This window comes from Lycium barbarum, chromosome 4 (assembly GCF_019175385.1).
Source record: "Lycium barbarum isolate Lr01 chromosome 4, ASM1917538v2, whole genome shotgun sequence".
Taxonomy (NCBI): Eukaryota; Viridiplantae; Streptophyta; class Magnoliopsida; order Solanales; family Solanaceae; genus Lycium; species Lycium barbarum.
The window spans coordinates 91,886,114-91,910,324 of NC_083340.1; the positions used below are offsets into that span (position 1 = coordinate 91,886,114).

Sequence of the window (24,211 nt, forward strand, 5' to 3'; positions counted from 1 at the left end):
TCCTCGTCGGGCTTAGACCCGTAAAACTCTAGAGGGCCACATAATAGAAACTCTCGAACCCTCAGGCTGTCACGCCTATCGTCATCATCATCATCTCTCCGCCCGCGTCAGCGAGCCTGTCCCGCTACCAGAGTGGTCAATAACTGCACAGCCTCTCTCAGTGTCCTGTCCTCCGCCCCTGGCTGAGGAGCTGGAGGCGCGGGAGCTGAAGCCCCTGGAGCTAATGGTGAAGCTGCTCCAGACTCCTCTGACGATGAAGACGTAGCAGAGTCGGCTGGCCGGGACGTAATATCACGCATCATCTGAGCAAGGGTCCGAGTACCCTTCTGAGCCCGGCTGGTCTCTCCTACTACGCCCTTTTTCTTCTGGGCGGCCGTCGCCTTTTTCGGAGGCATCACTGAAAGAAAAACAACAACAGATCAAAACAGAATCATCCTAATAGCACAGTTCTATCGCACGATCTAAGATCAGAAGAAAAGACAACATCCTAAATGTCCTGTAGCCTCCTGTTTATAGATGTGGTGCACAACACACCGATAAACAAGACTCTACTAGACACGATCTGTGGACACTCCGAGGACAAACCGCTCTGATACCACTTTTGTCACGACCCAACCCCGTAGGCCGTGACTAGTGCCCGATCTGGGCACCCGAACCCATCTATCAAATATTATCTCAAATTCTATCAACTCATTCTAGTATATGGCGGAAGCCGACAAGACTTTATTTCAAATTTAGGTAATTTCCAGAAAATTTCGGCAGAGTTTCCTTTGTTTTACGGACTATCCAATATACCCTGCACGCAGAAAATACCAACAAAAGCCACACAGGGCTAACCAAGCAATATATAAACATATGCGGACCGGCCGCCTCGGCGTATATGATCGCCCAAACAACATATGCGGGCCGGCCGCCTCGGCGTATGGGATCGCCCAAACGACATGTACATACATCCATACAGAAAGACCCTAACCCACAAACATGTCCACAGACCTCTAAACAGACCGACATAATCATATGACGGGACAGGGCCCCGCCGTACCCATGAACGAATATATACAAATGCACTAATAAATATATATACCAAAAGTATAAGCTCCGGAAAGAGAGGAGCACTCCGAATAGCAGAAAGGGTGTCCTAAACAGGTGGATCACCAGGCTGTGCGTCTGTACCTGCGGGCATGAAACGCAGCCCCCGGAGAAGGGGGTCAGTACGAAATATGTACTGAGTATGCAAAGCAGAAGGTACAGAAATAAATCTGAATAATAATCGAATCAGATATATAGAAAATAATACATATCAAAATGTTTATTTCCAAAGTATAAATTATGCATAGGGCACTGGAAAATGTGGTCGCCCGCCTGTCGATGGCGCCACAACACAGCATAACACCAGAAAGTTTCAAATCTCCGAATCCCCGTCACACATCACAACACAGCATAACGCCAAACACAGCATAACGCCAAACATAAGTGGAACCCGGCCCTCGAGCGAGGAGCACGGTGAACCATAAACACAGCATAACACCGGAATGTATCAAAAAGCGCACGACAACAGAACCGGCCCGGGAACCGGCGAACGATATCATAGTAGGCATGAGCAGAGTAGTGAGGAATCATATGCATAAAATCATTATTATAAATCCGAAGGATAAGTAAAATAGTCATATTCGAAATCGGAATAATAATTATCACTTTTTGATTCAAAGTTGTCGAATTTACATAAAGGGCGTCGCGGGACCCACGGACGAGTATAGACCCGAACTGAGCCCGCCTATGAAAAACATACCCATTATACATCAAGCAAACTCCTATAAAAATTATTGGAGCGATCCGAGCCTCTATGCGAAAAATATGGCATTCAGAGATTATAAAATTCATTAAAGTGAACATTTTCTATGCGAATTTCGGAAAGCGATTACTTCAAATACATCATGGTTCATATTTCATAAAAACATACATAAGAGTGCCAAAGAATATATATATGGATCATAACATGCTCGGATCTCGAATTTGGAATTCCCTTAAAGCTCTAATCTAGCCTATGTGAAACTAAGGCATGCCAAAAGAAGGAAGGTTGCTTTACATACCTCAAACGCTCTCCAATATGATCCAACTCAAGCTAAGTCCAAACTATGATTCGGGCTGCCCACGATCTAAAAATAAGCCATAAAATGCCAAATATTAGCTAAAAGACTCTTTGGGCATTAAATTGTTCTTCACCTTACAATGATCATAATCAAATAACTAGGCATTAATTCATAATTTCAATCACAACACAACAACACCCATTTACACGGCTCAAGCTCCACATACACAACTCACCTCCAACATTTCATATTTCATGATTTTCCTCCATTATAACATACTACAACATGGATATAACCTTCATAACGCAAAAACAAAATCAAATCTTACCTTTTCTTCTTCAACTTTACAATAGCCTAGGGTTTGCAATTGGATACAATGAATGGTTAGATGACCCAAACAACTCTTCCACGCTACTTAGGGACTTCAATATATTGGGTTAACACCAAGAAATTAATTTTTGAAGGCAAAGAAATGGGGGTTGGTTTTCTTGCTCCTAGCCGTGAGCTCCCCCTTGGTTCTTCCACTTTTATTTTGTTTTTTTTTTTTTTTGCTAAGTATAGAATGGTGAGGAGATGACTTAAGGTCATCTTTTTAAGTCCCCATAATATCTCTTATGGTTTGTGGCCCACACAATGTGGTGGACCAATTAAAATTGAACACCATTTGTGTGGGCCAACCATGGAAATTGTGAATAATTTTTATCTTCCAATTTTTATCACTTTTGGTCCCAAATTTTCCTAATTGTTCCATACCAATAAATTCATGCACCACATATATCTCAAAATAAAATCGAAGGTCAAGAATCCCGACTTTGTATCCCGAAATAATTTTTTTGCCCTTAACTTATCATAATTAAATCCGGATTATTCCACTGTACAAAAATACGGGTTCTAACACTTGCTTTGTAGGAAAGGAGGGCTATATTTGATTTTATTTCATACATGTGTGTTATTCATGAAAAATATCGTTGCGGGAATACGGAAGAAGGCCAAGGGCAAAAATTGGAATTTCGGAAATTAGTTTCGGGAATTACAAATAAGATCCATAAGTGAATTGGGCTAAAAAAATAAAATAAAGAGAATTGAGGCCCAATTTAATAGGGGTGGCCGGCCAATGTGCCTTAGCCCAAGCCCAAGATTAATTATTCATGTGACAATTAGATAAGAGGGACAATATATATATCTATATCCCTTAGAACATTCATGAAACAAAACAAAGAAAGAAGAGCAAGAGAGAGAGGGGGTTTCGGCCCCCCTTCAAGAGAAAAAACAAATTCCAAGTCTTTAGACTTTGATCCAAAAATCTCTTCCTTCTTGGATTCTTGATGAGTTTAAGGCCCTCTACAACGTGGTATAATTAGTTTGGCAAGAAAACTCCGTTTGCGGAAAGGGGAAAATTGAAGAAAAAGGTAAGAATCTTATTCTTTTATGTTATGGAAGAAGCATATATGTTATAATGATTAAAATTGAATGAAAACGATGGGATTGTGATGTGTGTGGGCATAGCCGTGTATGTGTGTGAGTAGGTGCATGGCTGTGTGCCATGGTGATGATGGAAAGTGATGAATTAAATTCCATCTAGTTGTTAGTTGTGTTGTTGTGGTGTTTGTGATGTAAATAAGAGTTTAATGAATCAAGTTGGTATTGAAAATGGTTGTAGGTTGTTATGGGAAATCATGTGAATTTAATGTAGATTTTATATAATTATGAAAACAAGATTCTAAAATGTGAATTTTGATTGTTGGTAATGAACTTGGAAGGAAACAATGCGAGTTGGTAGTGTTGTTGCATTCGTTGAAGTTTCGGATGGAATATGGAAAGTGACGGATAACTTGAATTCATGTATATTGCTTGGAATATTTTTGGAATATGTTTGAATAATCTTGAGTGAGTAAATGTATACGATAATGTTGATGTTAGTTTGATGTTGCGAAGTTCGAATGAAAGTCGTCGCTTTATGTAGAAAAGAAGAATATTGACGTTAGATCTATTTTGTTGTGATTCGTGATGTCTTTGGTATTGTGGGTTGTTGTTGTTGATATATTGAGCCGAGCTAAGCCTCAGGGATGTTATACGTATAGGGGAAGTGCTGCCGAAATTTCGGTAGACAAATATTAAGTTAAGTGATTTCTTAAGGTATTGCAATTCCTAATTGGCAACTATGACCAATTGTAGGTTTTAGGCGAAACGGAGTTTGATTTTGGACAAGCGTAAGGAGCGCGAAAGGTATGTAAGGCTATCCCATTCCTTCTTTTGGCATGTCCTAGGTATACTAGGTCGATATTTGAGCCCCGGAGGCAATTCTGTTCATGGAAATCCGAATTGGAAATCAAGTACTATTCATTCAATTGAATTGAACTATAAAACTCATATTTTGTTGAAAAGTGATCAAATGTCCGAAACTTTTGTAAATGTAATTGAATCGCTTCGAAACTCCTATGTGTGATTCCATAGACCCCAAATGTTCGTGATTCGTGTCCGCCACCTCGACTTGACCAGAGGTGGGCCCGCTAAACCCGAGATTCCTTTGTTTGCTCTATTAGGCTCGTTTTTGTATAATGTCGGCAATGGACTTTTGATTATGAATTTGGCTATCGTAAAATAATGTTTTGATTTCCACGATATTCTAAATTATATTTTGAACCATAAATACCATTTTGGAAATACTTTTGTGAGATTAACCCCGTATTGGCTAATGGTTCGAACTACTTTGACTAATGAGTTAACATATGATTTTATCAAGTTTCAAAAGGTGTTTTGATATATAAATTGCATTGTTTGCTCACAACTCCGCTCGTGCCCTTATTATGACTTCGTTCACCGGTTCCCGGGCCGGTTATGATTCGTGCGCGCTATGATAAATTCGGCCGTATGCTGTGTTACGGTTCCCGAGACCTCGCCATAGGGTCGGGTTCCGTTTGGAGTTATGCTGTGATATGGCTGGTGATATGTTATGATGATATGTGTGTTTGGAGATGTACGGAGATTTGAAACCTTCTGGAGTATGCTGTGTGTGGCACCAGCGTCGGAGTGGTGACCACGTTCCTGAGCCTTATGCATGATTTTACTTGCATGATATATATATACATATGCTTTCAGCACAAACTCTGATGTACTGATTCGGTATTTTCTCTCTGTACTTTTTTATGTCAGTTATGGTTCGTAGTTCTGTACTCTATGCTTTACATACTCAGTACATCTTTCGTACTGACCCCCCTTTCTTCGGGGGGCTGCGTTTCATGCCCGCAGGTACAGAGGTTCGTGATCTGCCAGTGTAGAACCCACATTCTGCTATCACAGAGTGCTCCTTTGATCCGGAGCCCACATTTTGGTACATATGTTTTTTTGCTACGTATATGTTTCTGTACATTTGACTATTTGGGTACGGCGGGGCCCTGTCCCATCATATGTCTTCGTTTTGATTTGTAGAGGCCTGTAGTCATATATGTGGATCATGGGTCATTGTGTGTGTGCGTTTGTTTGTGATTTGCGTCTTAGTGCGGTCCCGTTTACTATTATGGCCAAAACGGCCCATTTGTCTGTATATGTTTATGTATCTGGCGATGTATATTCCGCCAACCTATCAGATTTGGATACGGCCAGAATGGCCTGTATATTTGTATATGTGCTTATAATCGGCGATGTGTATTCCGCCGCTCCCTTTGACTTTGGATAGGATATTTTTTTGGCACGCGTGACCGCTTAAGATAATATTTGATTTCAAATCTATTTTAAATGATTAATATGAGAACTGAGATAATCTATAATATGATGATTTGGTATGTTCGTCTGTCTGGGTGTCCAAGTAGGGCGCCAGTCGCGGCCCACGGGGTTGGGGTGTGACAGTTTCAATGGTCTAAAGCATGTGACAAGAGCTTTCAAGAGCTTAAGATGATATTGACTTCAGCTCCTGTTCTGACCTTACCTTCGGGCTCAGGGGGTTATGTAGTCTATTGGGATGTCTCCAGAATTGGTTTGGGTTGTGTGTTGATACAGAACGACAAAGTGATTGCCTATGCTTTGTGACAATTGAAGAAGCATGAAAAGAACTATCTGACTCATGACATGAAATTGGTTGTTGTGGTTTTCACTTTAAAGATTTAGTGTCACTATTTGTATGGAGAACACTGTGACGTCGTCACCGATCACAAGAGCTTGCAATATATCTTCAAGCAGCGAGAGTTGTATCTTAGATAGAGAAGATGGTTAGAGTTATTGAAAGATTACGACTTGAACATCTTGTAGCATCTTTGCAAGGCGAATGTGGTTGCTGAAGCTTTGAGTCGAAAATCTATGGGTACTTTAGCATATTTGCATGCTCATGAGATGCATGGGCAAGGAAATTCAAAGACTTTCCAGTCTTGGGGTCCGACTCAATGAAACTGAAAATGGTGAGTTAGTGCAAATTATGCAAGCGCGATCTAATACTGTGGAGAGAATTAAGTCTAAGCAATATGAAGATGGACTTCTGGGAAAGCTGCGAGATGAAGTGAAAATGGGTGAGTACACTTCATTCACTGTTGGTGCTGATGATGATGTCCTAAGGTTGCAAAGACGCTTATGCGTACCTGATGTTGACGGCCTCCGACAAGAGTTGATGGTGGAAGCGCATAGTTCCAAATATTTTGTGCATCCAGGATCCACGAAGATGTATAGAGATTTGAAGCACCACAATTGGTGGAAGAACACGAAGGTAGATATCTCTAACTTTGTGGCTAAGTGTTTGAATTGTCAGCAAGGGAAGGTTGAACACCAAAGGTCTGATGGTCTGGCCCAAAACATTGAGATTCTTCAATGGAAGTGGGAGATGATTAATATGGACTTTGTTGTGGGTTTACCCCGCACAAAGGCCAAGTTTGACTCTATTGGGATGATTGTGGACAAAATCACAAAATCTGCACATTTTTTTCCGGTAAAGACGATGGATCCTACATCGAGTTATGTAAAGCTATATTTGAAGGACATAGTCTGATTACATGGGGTTCCAACGTCTATCATATCTGCCAGACGTGCTCAGTTCACAACTCATTTCTGGAAATCGTTCCAAGAAGGTCTGGGAACTCGTGTAAATTTGAGCACTTTCTTCCATCCTCAGACAGACGGGCAGGCAGAAAGGGCTATACAAACTCTCAAAGACATGTTGAGAGCTTGTGTGATTGACTTTGAAGGTCATTGGGATGAACATCTACCTCTCGTAGAGTTTGCTTATAACAACAGTTATCGAGCGAGTATTCAGATGGATCCTTATGAAACACTTTATGGGAGGCGTTGTAGATCGCCAATTAAGTGATTTGAACCCACCAAAGTAGAACTATTGGATCCCGACTCAGTTCACGAAGTAATTTAGAAGGTGAATCTTGTTGTGCAAGACTCAAGACAGCTCAGAGTCGACAAAAGTCTTACACGGACATGAGACGTCGTGAGCTAGAGTTTGTTGTTGGTGACAAGGTATTCTTGAAAGTGTCGCCAATGAAGGGAGTAATGAGATTTGGTAAAAAGCGTAAACTTAGTCCTCATTTTATTTCTGCTTATGAAATTGTGAAAAGAATTGGGAAGGTGGCTTGCGAGTTGAAATTACCATCCGACATGACTATGGTGCATCCTTTATTTCACATTTCGATGTTGAGGTTGTATAAACCTGATCCTTCTCATATCTTGACTCACGAAGAGATTGAAGTCAATGAGGGGTTGTCTTATGTTGAAGTACCTGTGCATATTTTAAATCGTCAAGTTAGGAGATTAAGAACTAAGAATGTAGCTTCAATTAAAGTCCTGTAACGGAACTATAATATTGAAGAAGCGACTTAGGAGGCGAATCAGGACATGAAGAAGAGATACCCTCAAATTCTTGTGATAGTATAGACTAAAGGTGTGAATCCCTCATTTCATGCTTAGGCTTGCTAGTTGCGGCAATCCCTGTGATGACCAATGGTTATTGTTAGGGTGCTAGCAGAGTTTTGTTAAGGGATAGCTCTAGCGAATTTTTTTGAAGCTTGAGTTTTAATGTAAAATCTTAGGCCATAACTCTCATTCGAGGATGAATGATAGAGGGATAATGTTACTTTCTGTAAACCTGAGATAGATGTGAACGTGCTAAATGAGTATTAATGAGACATTTTAGCCATATGAAGTCCTATCGCGATGAGTTTGGATTGAAATAATTGTTTTAAGGCCCAGACGAATAGTTAGGTGTGTAAAATCCGAGAGAATGGACTAAGTTATCACACAGATCCAATCAAAAGCAAGTATAGTACTCTCTTCCTTTCTTTTTCTCATATATGGGTCTCGTTTATAGTATAATCAGAAAATGATTTTGCGGCACTGCTATCCATCGCTTGCCTAGACTCCGTGCGAAAATTTTAGGGTGTTTGGTATGATCTTATTTATTCTTTTATTAATTGCACTAAATATCTAGAAAAACATTTTTCTTAAAATAGGAGAATATTTTCCTTAAAAATTTGAGGGTAAATATTTTCCGGATTGATAAAAACACATCAACGCATCTCTAATCCACCCACCCTCTTATCCGCCTACTCCACCCATCCTACCCCATCCCTCCATACCCCCACCACCAGAAGTTGCACTCCGAATTCAAAAACCTCACGGTATTTTACTTTAAACATATACAAATGTTCTCAAAATGACATTTTCCAACTTGCGTAACAAAAACAAAAAAAAATGTGAAAATCACTTATTTCCCAAAAAAATATTTTCTTCGTACCAAAAACCTCTCAAAGCCTAATTTCTTCCCTTTCATATCAATTTTATATATGTTCCAAAGTCTCGTTGCTTGTTGAAGCGAAAACTTCTAGGATAGATAACTGCAGGTTCTTTACCTACGGGTATAACCAGTTATCCTTGATCAACCCCAATGTAAGGTACAGCATATTGATCCCAAAAACGCACTTCTATTTTCCGCATAGGTAACAAGCAGACATTTTTACATAATGCAACATAGAACAGCTTAGAGAAAAAGGAAAAAAAAAATACTAACGAAATCTCCATCTTTCTTTTCAATATCTGTTTCAAATAACTCAGGTAAAGGTGCTTATAAGAACATTCAGAACCAACTCCCACGCCCCCTCCCCCCCCACAACACCCCACAAATCCCCCCACAATCCTTAAAATGAACTCTTAGCGGCCTCATAATTTCAGTCCCATTACCCCCCTTCTACATTCGTTTGAAGAACATCACAATAGATAGCTAAATTGAGAAAAATAACTTACTTGGCCCTGCAACGACCGTTCTGACTTACTATGACTATACACTGGCTGATATCCAGAATGACGAGCCAAAAAATGCAGAACTTAAATGGAGAACAAATAAGGCAGTACTATACAATCTGGAAGGTGCTCATTACAACATCTGTGCTGCCAAAGCAGTATTCAGATCTCGTTATACAGATCAAAACATTACCAAAAGCCTGCAATGCATTGTCATGGCTGGAACCGTTGCACCAAACCAACCCTGAAATCACTCCCGCTACACCATAAAGAAACGATATTATTTTCTATGCAATGTGAAATAACTAGTAAGCCTGTAACACTATGGATAGTTGATAAACACATGTCAATCCAACCAAAGATTTTGCTCATGTAATGACCAAGCAAAAAAAAAATATGCTCATATAATAAGAATGATCACAGCTAATAACCCCTCCCTCCCCCCGCAAACCACATCAGGGAGGTATTTTCCAACTTTGCTTCCTTTAACTCCCAACCTCTTGGTTGGAAGTAGAGTGCTCTTGCCTGGAGCAACCTCGCTTGCCTTAACCATAAATCACTATCCCACCCTCATTACCAGGTACACAGGTAAACGTAGTCACAAAGTTGGGTTATATCCTACGGTGTAAGTTTTTTATTCAAAAGCACAATTAATCTAGTTTGCAATATCCTAAACTGATACTTCTTGGTCAAGAAAAAAAACTACTTTCAGCTCTATTTCAAACAGGATAACAAAATTACATGCATTGAGTTTGGGTCCAAAACCTGTCACTTCAATCAGACACCAGATTTTGCTAACATACAGATTCAACCAAAAAAAAATTAAAAAAAAAAAAGGAAAAGAGAGAAGTACCACTTCATTCCCCTTGACTTCTAGTGGAGTATAGCCAGTATACTAGTTCCTTCCAATTTCCCAAATGACAAACGGGCAAAGTACTTAACCTTGGAGCAAACTTTTGGGTCACCATCATTATTACACTTGGGTAGTTTATGTGGCATTGCATTACAATTGAGCTTGAAACATCAAAATCCTTTCAATCAAGAGACACCACATCTGCTCCTACTCTTACTCTATCCTTGCCCCCTCCATCCATCCCTCCCTCCACTTTTTCTTTAGTTTATCTTCCCAGCAGGGGTGTGGCATAGCTTCGCAGCTTACCTTTACTTGGGATAACGGTGGCATTTGGGACTTGCACGCACCTAGACTACTCCAGACGTACCCGCTACTACCCACCGACACAGGTACCAGGAAACTCTACCCACCAAGCTTTAGGCGGATGTGAAGAAACCAACTAGTGCAAATTGACTTTGCTGGGTTTGAACCTTAGTCTCCAAGTTTTGCACCCACTTCATTGACCACTAGACCACACCTTTTTAAAAAAAAAAAAAAAAAAAAAAAAAAAAAAAAAAAACACTTAAGACCACAAAGACAAAATAAAAAAGCTCTCTTCTCCCATGCAAACCTTAACCCTAACGTAGTCACATGGTGGCGCCACCTACTGGCCAGCCGTCAACGGCAGTTGGCCAGCCTTTGGATATCTCGTTATCATCCCATTTCCCACCTCTACCATCAACGACACTATCCGCTAACATCCCTACTCACCCGATCCCTCCTAATATCCCTACCACTTCATATGCTAATACTTTGAAAGATCCAGATGTTGTGCCCATGCATGAGTGTGATCCCATTCCCTTGAAAAAGATTACATACATTGATGGGATCCCTTACGTAAAATGGACATCAAGTGAAGTTGCTAGAATGGAAATGATTGAGAATTTACAATATGTAATTGTTGGCAAATTTTCATACGGGTGGCCTGAATTGGAAGAGTTGAAGACCATCATTCCAACTCAATGTGGTGCTAAAGGAAAGTGTCAGGTGGGGTTTTTCAGAAATAGGCACGTCTTAATACGATGTACTAGGTTGGAAGATTTTGGCTCAAGTCGAAGGATGGATTCTCTTATCAGATGAGACCATTAATATATGATTCAAACTTTAAGATTGATGAGGAAACCACGACTGCTATGGCATGGATCTCGTTCCCTAATCTTCTACCAACTTTCTTTGTGAAACAATCATTATTCTCACTAGCTTCTGCTGTTGGAAAGCCATTACAATTGGATCTTGCTACTGTTAACAAAACTAGACTAACTGTGCTAGGGTTAAAGAGCAAGTGGATTTATTGGCAGATTTTCCTAAGTTTGTGATGATGGATATAGAAGATGAAGATGCTAAGGAGACTCGTAGTGTTAGAGTGAAGATTCAATATGATCATCTCCCTAAGTACTGTACTGAATGTATGTTACGAGGTCACTCTAATGATGAATGTCGAGTCCTACATCCAGATATTGATAAACCTGCTGACCAAGAGGACAAAGATGCTGCTCAGGGTCAAGGTGATGATAAGGAGAGGATGGAAGAACCTAGGCAAGAACAAAGGAAGAAGGAGAATAGATGAGGTTATAGAGGATGGCAAAAACCTATTCAGAAGTTTCTTCGTAAGGTGTTATCTAGTGGTAAGGTGGTGACTTATCCTGGATCAAAGAATTATGTAGAATCAACTGGAGGGGAAAACAAAGCTGAGAATAGTAATCAAAATGGTGATGAGGGTAACAAGGCAAAGATTCAAGATTTAGTGGTCAGCACAGATAAGTTTGAGGTTCTATCACTAATTAATGAGGAGGAAGAATCAAGCAAAGTGAATAATGCAGCAGAAGTGGTTAATTCTAATGCAGAAAATGGTATTCAAGAAAGTGTTGAGGATCAGGTAGTGCAAACTCTTAAGTTGAGCACTAAGGATTGGGTGGAAAAGAATTTCAATCAGGTGGTAGGTATTTCTGAAAGATCTCCAGCTGGTACTGATGAACAGAAGAAAGGGGGAGGGGCTACTGAAAGCTCTTCATCTGTTATAATTGAAGTGGTAGAGAAGGAGGCAATCCAAACTGTTTCAGGACCAATTGAGATGGAGAACGAGAAGGATCTTCAAGGAGTTGAAGAGATTGCTCAACTGGGATGTAAGGATAATATTAATCAGCTGCCAATAGGAAAAGAAGAATCAGGTGGCATTCAACCAATTTGCCATGAGGATCAGGAGCCAGCACATGATGTTATGGTAACCTCAAGGCTAGATCTAGTTCTCAATCAAGAGGAAGAGAGTGAAGAGATGAGTAATGATCCAGTGGTGATGGATGAATGTAATACAACAGTTTATATTGCCAATGAAGGAAAGGAGATCATAGGATTGGAAAATAGCACACATTATGATCATATTGTTGACAATGCCAGATTAAATGATGAATTGTTGGATGAAGAAACAGTATATGCAGAGAAGGAGCACATTGTTAATACAGATGATGCAGTAGAAAATTCACAAGGCAGCCAAATTGATAAAGCTTATTCTACAGGTTGTTACCCACCTGTTACAGAAGGCAATGTCTTGAAGGCTGATACTGATATGCTGGTGATGGAGGAAAATACTCAAATGATGTCTCTGCCTAAAAAAGTATCTCCTACTAAAGAATTGCATGCTTTAGTTTCTCATGATCTGAATAGTATGGATAGAACCAATGAAGGGGATTTTTTGAAGAATCAATCAGGCAAAGATTCATACTTCAACAGGATAGAAGAAGAGGATTTATTGCAGCATCAGATTGATATATCAAAAGTTGCTGATGTGATTCACAAGTCAACAAGTCTAAGAAGGGCAGGAAGAACAAGAATGGTGGAGAAATTGGGTCTGCTAAGATCCAAGGTAAGAAAACTCAAACAGGTTCCAAAGGTGATGGAGAGGTGCAACCATCTAGGATTCTTCCAAAGAGAAATGTTGCTAATAAATCTAATTTCCAATGATGAAGTCCTCCTTTTGAAATATTAGATCAGTTATTACTCAGAAGGCTTTCCATAGAGTTCAAATGCTGCACAAACATCATAAATTTGTCCTCATAGCTTTACGGGAGCCTTTTCAACAATCAAGGCAAATTGACAGATATAAGAGAAGATTGGGTATGCAGTTTGCTAATCATAATTGCAATGGTAAGATTTGGTATTTTGTTGCTGATGGAATTGATGTGGAAGTATTAATGGACACTGAGCAACAAGTGACTATTAAGCTTCTATTTCAGGAGAGTGGTAAGCAACTAATCTCCACAATGATTTATGCAAAGTATGATTCTGCTGCAAGATTAGAGTTGTGGGATAGTATATATTCCTTGGCAAGTTCTATGAATTTACCATGGATGGTTGGTGGGGATTTTAATGTTATTTTGAATGAAGAGGGAAAAATAGGTGGTTTACCTGTTTATCCATCAGACTATGAAGACTTTGCATTTTGTCTCAATTCTTGTGAACTTGCTGAAGTAGAATTTAGAGGAAGTCCATTTACCTGGTGGAATGGTGGAATGGAAGAGCTGGGTAGGATTGCATATTCAAAAGATTGGACAGGATACTAGTTAATCAACAGTATCAGGACTGGTTTACCAATTTGAGCATGGAGCATCTGTCAAGAACTGGTTCAGATCATGCTCCACGTCTGCTTTCAGCAGGAGAGCAGGTTCAGCAATTTCAGAAGCATTTTAGATTTTTGAAATTCTGGTTAGATCATGAGTCATTCATGGATGCAGTGGAACAGCATTGGAGAACTTAGTTTATAGGAGATCCTTCATCACATTTAAGCTAAAAATGAAAAGTTTAAAGACTACTTGTGTAGGTGGAGTAAAGAAACATTTGGAGACTTGTTCAAACAGCTGACAATCAGAGAAGATATTGTGAAGATCAAAGAGCAACTCTTTGAGGAAGATCCATCATAAGAGAATAGAATGGTGTTGCAGAGGGCACGGGCTGAATTCAAAAGGTATCTGCATTTTGAGGAAGAGTTTCGGAGACAAAAAGCAGGCATTCAATGGTATTCAGAGGGAGATTGGAATACAAGATATTTTCATAGTCTGGTAAAAGGAAGAAGAAAGAGGTTGTTGCTTACAAGAATACAAAATGCAGATGGTGAATGGGTGGATAATTTGGATGATATTGCTACTGAAGCTATTTCATTCTATCAGAATCAATTTTCTCAGGAAAGTAGGAAAGTGGTGTAGTTGATTCAAATTTACTGGATCACATTCCTCTGAGAATTTCAAAGGAACAAAATAATTTCCTATGTGCTAAGCCAACTACTGAAGAGGTTAAAAATGTTGTATTTGCATTATCAAGTGATAGTGCCTGTGGACCTGATGGTTTTTCTGGAGTTTTCTATCAAAGGTGTTGGAATATAGTTGGTGCTGATGTGTATAATGTGATCAGTAGTTTCTATGATGGACAAACTTTGCCAAAGTCAGTAACTCATACAAATCTGGTCCTCCTGCCTAAGAAAGAAATAATCAACACTTTCTCAGACTTGAGGCCAATCAGCCTCAGCAATTTCATCAACAAGATTATTTCCAGACTATTGCATGACAAGTTTGAGGTGATCCTGCCATCTCTAATATCTCCAAATCAATCTGGATTTGTGAAGGGTTGAAATATTATTGAAAATGTGCTGCTTACTCAAGAATTGGTGGCTGATATCAGAAAGAGAGGGAAACCTGCTAATGTTATCATTAAGCTGGATATGGCAAAGGCTTATGATAGACTTTCTTGGAGATTTCTTGTGCAAGTTCTCAGAAAGATGGGATTTTCATAAGTGTATGTAGACATGGTATGGAGATTGATTGCTAATAACTAGTATTCCATACTCATTAATGGACAATCTTTTGGCTTTTTCCATTCTACAAGAGGGTCAAACAGGGAGATCCTCTATCTCCTGCTCTTTTTATTCTAGCTGTTGAAGTACTGTCTATGGCTCTTAATTCATTATTTGAAAAAGACAGCTTTAGAGGATATGGAATGCCAAAGTGGAGTGCAAACTTGAATCAGCTGTCATATGCAGATGATACTATCATATTAGCATCTGCAGATAAAGCATCTTTGGAGATGACTATGTCCATTTTGCATGAATATGAGAGAGAATCTGGACAAAAGATCAATGTAGACGAGCTTTTTCTATATGCATAAGAAGGTGGTTGTTGTGATGAATCAGGAGGTACAACAAATAACAAGCTTCACCAAAGGTGAATTCCCATTTACTTATTTGGGATATCCTATCTTTCATGCTAGAAGGCAGAACCTGTTCTATGAGCCCGTTTGGATTGGCTTATAAGTTGCTTATAAGTTGCTTATAAGCTGTTTTCAGCTTTTTTGAGTGTTTGGCTGGCCAGCTTAAAGTCATTTTGTGCTTAAAATAAGCTCAAAAAAATAATTGGGCCCATTTGACTTAGCTTATCTAAAGCAGCTTAATAAGTTAGACTACCCCAACTTATTTTTTTTAGCTTATAAGCTGTTTGCAGCTTATAGGCAGAAGCCCATCCAAACAAGCTCTATAAAGACATGATGAAGAAAGTGAACGACAAGTTGCAGGCTTGGAAAGGTAAATTACTATCATTTGGAGGGAAAGCAGTGTTGATTTCAAGTGTTTTACAAAGCATCCCAATTTATTTAATGTCTGCTATGGTGCCTCCAAAATGTGTCATTAAGGATCTACACAAGTTATTCAATAGATTCTTTTGGCAAACTAAGGAAGAAGGAAGAAGCAAGCACTGGTCAGCATGGGAAAATGTATGTTATCCAAAGAATGAAGGAGGGTTAGGCTTCAGATCTCTTTATGATATATCCAAAGCTTTGTTTGCTAAACTTTGGTGGAGATTCAGGACAAGTACACTGTGGTCCAATTTCATGTGGAACAAGTATTGTAAGAGGTTTAGGCCAACTGTGGTTCAGTGGAAAGGGGGATCTCAGACTTGGAAGCTGATGCTGCAAGCTAGAGATGAAATGGAACATGGTATTTGGTGGGAACCTAAGAATGGATCTTCTTCAGTCTGGGTTGATAATTGGTCTAAACTAGGTGCCTTGCATGATCTGGTGCCTATTCATTATCAGAATGAAGCTTTAGGAGATGATCTTGAAGAGTTGATGAGTGAAAGTCATTGGAACTAGGCAAAGTTACAAGAGATGTTACCAACTGATATTGTTGATCATGTTAGAAAGGAATTGGGACATTTTGTGAGAACAAATGAGATAGATCATAGATAAGCCATGGTGGATGCTCATAAGTTCTGGTAAGTTTACAGTTAAAAGTGCACGGGAGAAGCTGAGAAAAAGGAATCAGATATCACTTGTTTGTGACAAATTCTGGATCAAAGGCTTGCCATACAAAATCTCTTTTTTCCTATGGAGAGTTTGGTATTGGAAGCTACCTATAGATGAAGTGCTGATGAGAATGAGAATCAACATAGTCTCAAGATGTTGGTGTTGTCAGAATCAGCAGGAAACCGTGGATCATATTTTCATTATAGGTCCTTTTGCAACTACAATATGGCAGTATTTTTCAACTGCAGCAGGTGTCTTGGGCCCTTTTCTACAGGTTAAGCAGACAGTCTTGTGCTGGTGGAACTTTCAAACTGTTGCAAGGCTGAAACCTTTATATCAAGCAATGCCTGCTTTGGTTTTATGGCAAATTTGGAAGAGCAGGAATACCATGAGGCATGGAGGAGCTGTTTCTCAGAACAAGGTCATACATAAGATCAACAGGAACATTTATATGCTAGCAAAGAAGAGATATCCTTGGCTGCAGAATATGCCAAAAAGTTGGCCTAAGATAGTTGAATTGTTAGAGCACTACAGGCTGCCATTAATTTATAAATAGGTGAAGTGGAATTTTCCAGATAGAGGATGCTTCAAATGCAACACTGATGGTGCTTCTAAAGGAAATCCAGGGCCAAGTTCAGCAGCCTTTTGTATTAGAGATAGCTCAGGAGAGTTTATGTATGCTAGGGCAAGCTTACTAACTGAGACTACTAATCTAGTTGCTGAAGCTGTGGCCATTGAGGAGGGGATCAAGTACTATGTTTTACATGATTTATTGCCTGTTATAGTGGAAACAGATTCCCTTACAATGCAAAAGGTTCTGGATGGTATTTGGGAGGTGCCATGGAACATTGCTCTAACAGTGAGGAGTATACAAAGATGGATGAAGGATAAGGATGTTTCAGTGGTGCATGTGTTCAGAGAAGGAAACTGTGTGGCAGACTATTTTACTAACCTGGTTTTTGATTTTGCAGGTACAATTCAATACAACCAGTTTCAAGATATTCCAACTCATGGAAGAGATTGATCAACATGGCTAAAAGACAAATACCAAACTTCAGAGTTAGATCAACAACAAAACAGTTCTCCAACAATGATCAAGACAACAGCAGTACAGAACAACAAGGAAGGTAGGGAAGGGGATGCAACTGGAAATAACTTTGTTTTGTGGTGTGTGGTATCAACCTTGGTTCAATCTACCACAAAACACTAATATTTCTGGTTGGGAAATTCATCAATGTGGAATCAGATGCAGCAAGTAACAAGCAGGAGATTCATCAGCAGCTTCTGTGCCTAAGTTCAGATTCTAAGCTAGTTAAGATCATGCATTAATAAGACAGGAACTGAACTCTACTTCATCCAGGTTTACCTGAAGTTAAATTCAAGAGATTTGATCCATTCCACCTGTGAGACTTGAGGGGGTGAAAGATGGATACAAATCAAGGTCCCTGGTCTTTTTAGTATGATGAAGGTTCATGTAATATTAATGTGGTGATCATAGCTAGATTTCCTCTTTTTAGATAGTTTATTTTCTTTGCATTCCTTCTGTACATATTTTGATTTTCTTCTGTAAATATTTTGATGCAATAAATTCCCACCATTTTGGGTGGTTTGATTAAAAAAAAGTGCTGTGCAACTTACCTTTCTCTTTTGGCAGTTACAGGAAGTGTAAGATATGGAGAAAGAGGCAGTTACCTTTTGACGTTTTGAACTTGGTGACAATGAAGGATCATGGCACCGATGTGAAGAACTTGCTCGCTCTGTATTTTCTCGACCCTGCAACAAGGCAAATCATGCTTAGACACAGACCGTTCTGGCAAGTTTTTTCTATTTCATAAATAGGGCTTTTAAGAAGCTAAATGAGTCCCCTTCATCAATGCACTAAGCTGTTATGTCTCTTTCAAATCAACTATGACCACAAATTAGTCTTCACAAAGGGAAATAATATGTCAAGGGCTAGATATACCTGTATTGAACCATGGTCACTTCTATCCCCATCAAGATTTGATCTATCACTAGATGAATTATCAGATGTTCCTGCAGCTTCAGAGATAATTGGCATGATATGACGAAGTACATTTGACAAAAAAACTCCATCTCCTGCTGCCATTGCCGTCTCCTGAGAATTATCAATGTCTTCAGCTGCCACACTATCTCCACTGACAGAATTGTTACCCGCACTACGATCATTGACATTCTCAGGATGTAGATTTTCTCCAGTGAAAAATGTTCTATAAATTTGGTCAACTCTGCTTTGCAACTGTGTGGAGAACTCTTCACTGCTTGATAGTTCATTAAATGAGCCAAATTACCTGAAACCCATCATTAAAAGTAAAAATGAGATTATTTGGTGTGTGTGTGTGGTGTTTTGCATGAGAGTAAGACTCAAATATATCAAAAGCAACCCTTAGGCATTATAACAGACTAAGAAAACACAGTGTAAAGCCATAATAACCACATGAAATTATTGCCCTTACCTACAACTACAGATACAAACTAACACCCTGACCAGAAATCAGAAGCAATCTTCCATACCTAGAGATCATCTGCCTGACAATTCAAATTGAAGTATAAAGCTAAGATCAATATTGATGCAGGAATTGTACTCAAACCATACTGTGACCAGTGGAAAACAACCTAGACACAGATTTAATTCTTTACTAGAGATACTTGTTGCCACTTTATCCCAAAATATGCTGGATGTATTGTGCTGTCAAGTAGTAAGAGATCACTCAAGTAGTACCCCACAAACCCTGTAATAATTTAATTATTTACAGCCTAATGTTTAGAAACCTGTAAGAGATAAATCTTTCCGGGCCAAATTACTGCTGACAGAAAAAAGATGATAAGAGGAAGGCATTATTGCACGGTTACTGATTACCTTCAGCACCAGAGGATCCATTAGTTTGCTGTTCTCTTGCAGAATCAGGATTAGGCGGTTGTTCAGCCACAACACCGTGTGAATTATTCCGGTTAGATGCTTGAGCAGCTCCAGAATTATTAGAATTCCTAGAACTGACAGGTTGAACTCTTGCTAAAACTGGATAAAATATTCCCATGGAACCTCGAGATGAATTAGAAGTTGAATGCCCAGCCGAAGCTGGAACTGTAGTAACGACGGTCCTCATAGGAACCACCCGCGCTCCTGACTCCATGACAGAAGAACTTCTGGTGCCTCCACTGGTCTCTTGATCAGAATTTCCACCATTAGAAGCTGCAGGAGTAGCTTGCCCTGGACGCTGTGAACCAGCAGGCTCTCTTCGGTAAGTTGAAGGCATAAATGAACCTAATGGTACAAGTGAGTGAGTAACAAGTAGAAGATAAGCATGTACAAGATATGGACCTAGTATCTAAATCATAGAGGTTCATGAACATTCTAAAGGGTGTGATGGATGCAAAAAAGAAAGAGAACAAACCTGTTCGTATTCTGATGTCAATGTTCCTTGGAGTAAAACCAGAACCAACAGATGGCCCAGAAGTCCACTGCCATTTTGTACAGTTCCTACAGGAATGGCACCAAAATTTGTACCTGGCTGGAAAGGTAGTGGCTGCATATGGTCAAAGGTAAAGAACTTGAGTATCCACATCAATAGGCTATAATAAAAAAGTACATCTCAGACAAGTAAAACACCTGAACCATAATAGGATTAGGGCCAGCAGTAGACACAAAAACAGCAGGTCCAGCATTCACCACAGCATCAGCCTAAGTTAATTTTCCCTTTGTCAGTACGCTTTACATTATTACCAGCACAAAGGAGAGCAAATGGATTTACTATTAAGGACAGTGATACTACCCTCGTCCAAATTGAAATTAAACCTACCGCTGTTTGACCCATCCGCAATGTCATTGTTGTCCGACCAAGCTCAAGTAACAAAGCACCTAATTTTTGGAATAGGTCTCCAGTCCTTAAGGCATATGATTGAATTCTCATTCTTTCTGTTGGTTCTGTAACGCACGGTTGATTCTCTAGCTGCCTCGAGAATTGCTGCAGTCAAGTGCAGAACACAAAATACCAAAAAGTTAATTGTCACATGGGACTATGTTCTGCTCCATGCTGAATAGTACCTCCAGCTAAAACTATAAAGACAAACTACATTTTTTTCCTGATGACAAGGCTACCCGCAGCCGCCACCCTTCGGGTGCGCATAGGGTAAACCCCGCTCCTGTGCAATAGCCTGCAAACCACACAAAAGAGATAACCCGCACTAGGCAAGCCCCGTGTGACGAGCTCGACCCGGAAGGAAAATCCCCTGCTGTTGTAGCCAGGGGGTTTCGAACCTGAGACCTCCATTATGGAAACCCCATGCTCAACCAACTGAGCCACCCTTGCGGGTTTGTAAAGACAAACCACTAAATTCCTTTTACTTAGCGCCTAGGGAAGACCGCACTCACAAAGATTAGTCTTTAAAATGTAGTTATGATATATGAACCATTAAGCAACAAATTCAAACATCTAACTGTATAAATATTCATATCAATTTCCATAAGTTAAACTTGATGGGTATGAAAGAGGAGATACTATGAGTAGTACTTCCATATAATATAAGTCACCAAAATATCAATGTTACATTTTCTCCCCAAAGGTTCTGAAAGCTGTAAAAAATAGAAGAAAACAATATTCCACCTAATTTTGCTTCAATTGAATGAGAAAGTAACAGAATAAGAAGAGAAAAGACAAACAATGACCAAACAGAACCTTCATGGTAGTCTGTTAACAGATCCAGCAAAATTTAGAACTTCTCTTTTTTAGGTTTCTTTTTTCGGTTTGATGGGTAAATCTTTTATTTTTTTATTCAGTAAAATACACTTTTTATTGATAAGTAGGTGGAATCCCAATACTCTTAAACAACTAAATAGGTAATAACAAAACAACCATAGACTTTGAATCCAATCAAGTTTAGTGATAATAATTTGATTTTTTATTTCAAGTGATTCACGCAAAACTAGCAGAATGCATTTTACTCCAAGGTTTCTATGGTGATGTTTCTTCAAACACTTGAGGCTCATGATCATCAATCACATTTAGCTACTGAGGTTAAGGAGCTCCAGAGATAGGAAGCTTAAAAATTTATCACTACCCTGGATAAAAGGAAAGTAACCCTCCCTCAAATAGATTCAAGAAACTATCCTAGCACTGAGGTTTAGCTTCAAGAGGATAGTAATAGTAAGCAGCACAAATCTGCCAGAATTTTTTCTCAACAAAAAGAAAGTAATGCTTGAACAGAAGTTGCTAAAAGTTAAAGCACATACCAGAAAGCATTGTGCAGCTTGTTCAGTGAATAATTGACGCATCGACAGCATCACCTCCGCCAAGGATGCAGGTGTCGGAAGGCCTCTCTGTCGAGCTGAATGCGAGGATGCATCAAAATCGGGTCTATCAGCTCCAACGATCCCAGCGGTTTGTGCATTCTCAATTTGTGCCCAAGCTGCCAACAACATATTTCAGCATATGAGAACAGTTTTTAACCTCTCATCCCCTCCACAGAAGGATTCAGTGTAAAAGAAGAGAGAGGGAATTTTACCATTTGCCCTGAACTCTTCAGTCAAAGTAGTCAAGTACTGTGTTAAAGTTGTCAGGGAATCGGGAATAACCTGCAAGAAAAACACAGAAAAGTTAGGCACAAAGGAGGAGCTGGAGTAAATTCCAACAATATTCTAACGTTCAAAAGATACGGGAGATGTAGACTTGTTGCTTTGTACGTCAAACGAAGAGTATGTCACAAATTTGATGAAAAAGTTACCGGTGGTTGAGCTTCTACTGGGAAAGCTGTCGGACGTGCAGAAACGCTACTAGCAGAACCAGATTGATCCATTGTACTAGCTTGGTCAGTCTGCAGTTGGTCAGAAGTTCTCATATTTCCCAGAGTAGCTGCACCAAGACCCTTCAGATGATACAGCATACATGTGCATAAGTATCAAAACAAGTAAATCCAAGTCCTGCAATCAACTCTCCCCCACCCCCAAAAAACAACCAACATGATGAGCATGCATGTTTATGCAGGTGCAAGTTTAATACTAGTAAGCCTTATATAAAGAGCATAATGAAACACCGTTTAAGTGTAAATTAGTAAATAGAGATACTACAATAAATTGAAGTTCCTAGAGATGCAGACATGTCATCTGCGGAGAATCATATTACTCTTTCTTTTGATAAGGTAAAAGGAATGGAGAATCATATTACTCAGCCACCACATTCACTGAATATTTCAGTTATAATAATAAAGCTACCCTTAGACAATTAACTTTTTTTTTGGCAATCAACTTTGTTTTATCAAGATATTCATTCAGGCAAATGGGTCTATTCCTCAAAAGCTGGAGCAGTACTAAAAACTAGGGCGAGTATCTAGTCATTATCACTTCTGCGTACTAATTATAAAGCAACCTTTAGACAATTAACTTTTTTTATCAAGATATTCATTCAGGCAAATTGATATACTCCTCAAGATCTGGAGAAGTCTGAAAACAAGGGGTGTCAAATAGGCGACTTGGGCTAAATTTGGGTGGGTTAAAATAGGATTAGTCAATAAAGGGTTTGGATCATAACATGACCAAAGTTTGCTTGGTCAAGATGGTGGTTAATCTACTTATTAAGAAAAGGGAATAGGTAGTTAATTTGGCTCACAATGGGTCATAACACACCATTCATCCAACTGAAACCATTTTTTTTTCTTTTTTTTTCTTTTTTTTTTTTTTTTGAAAATTAACCACCATTTTTCATTTTTTCTTTTAAAGATATTTTATTTAACAAACCAAATTAATAAAAGTTTTTTTCTTCATCATCACTATCTAACAAACCAAATCCAAAAACTTATTTTTCTTTTTTTTTTCACAAGGTCTTTTGTGGGTCAATTTGAGCTATATAGGCAGTCCAAATGCACACAAACTTTTCGATGGGATAACTTGGATTATCCCCATATTGACCTGCCAATGAATATTTACACAGCTCAACCCTCCCAAGTTATGGGTAGGCTGGGGAGTTATATTTTCACGGGCTAAATTGGCACCTTCTCTGAAAACCATGCTTTCTGAAACAAAAAGCATGCCCATCTTCAAAATATTAAATGGGGGCTTGTCCAGAAGAAAAATAAGTGCAGCCTTTTAGAGCACATGAAAGGGAAAGTCAGGTTACACATGCAGGATCTCCTTGGAAATATGATATGTTCTTAGTTTGTGCTGCAGAAGGCTTTTAGAAGGAAAAGAGTTTCTGCTAAGGGAGGAAAATGTCAATTTCCAAGAAGGTCCAGTTTGGAACACACAAATAATAAAAACAGAGATGGTACGCTGTTTGCAACTTTTAATTTAAATACCACTATAGTTGCATAGGACTACACCAGGGTAAACCACTAGCCTCCCCTTCAGTCAATAGAAATTATTTACATCTCCCTTTTAATATACAAAACTACATTGCATGCCACGTGTTTTAAAGAATAACAGCACATAACTTCTCTTCTTGCAGTCATTCTAGTTATAAGGATGTGATTGATGTTATTTGTCATTCCAAATACCAAAATAATGTTGGAAAATTATAGAAACCACTCAAGTTAGTTAACACTTGAAATAAAAGAAAACTCAAATATAACATTCACATATGATTTCTATTTTTTATCAATGGATTCTTTTCTTCAGTTAAGGGTAAATAATAGAATTGTCTGTTCTATATATTTGAAACTAGATAAAAGGAAGGGAGGAAGCTCCTTTCCAGTGTGTTTAACGAAGAAGCAATTC

At 39.1% G+C, this 24,211-nt stretch overlaps 1 pseudogene; it reads right to left on the reverse strand.

Moving 5' to 3' along the window:
- Nucleotides 1–1,103: 1,103 nt before the first annotated feature.
- LOC132636139 (ubiquitin-like domain-containing protein CIP73) lies at nt 1,104–22,405 on the reverse strand (annotated as a pseudogene).
- Between the last annotated feature and the right edge of the window lie 1,806 nt (nt 22,406–24,211).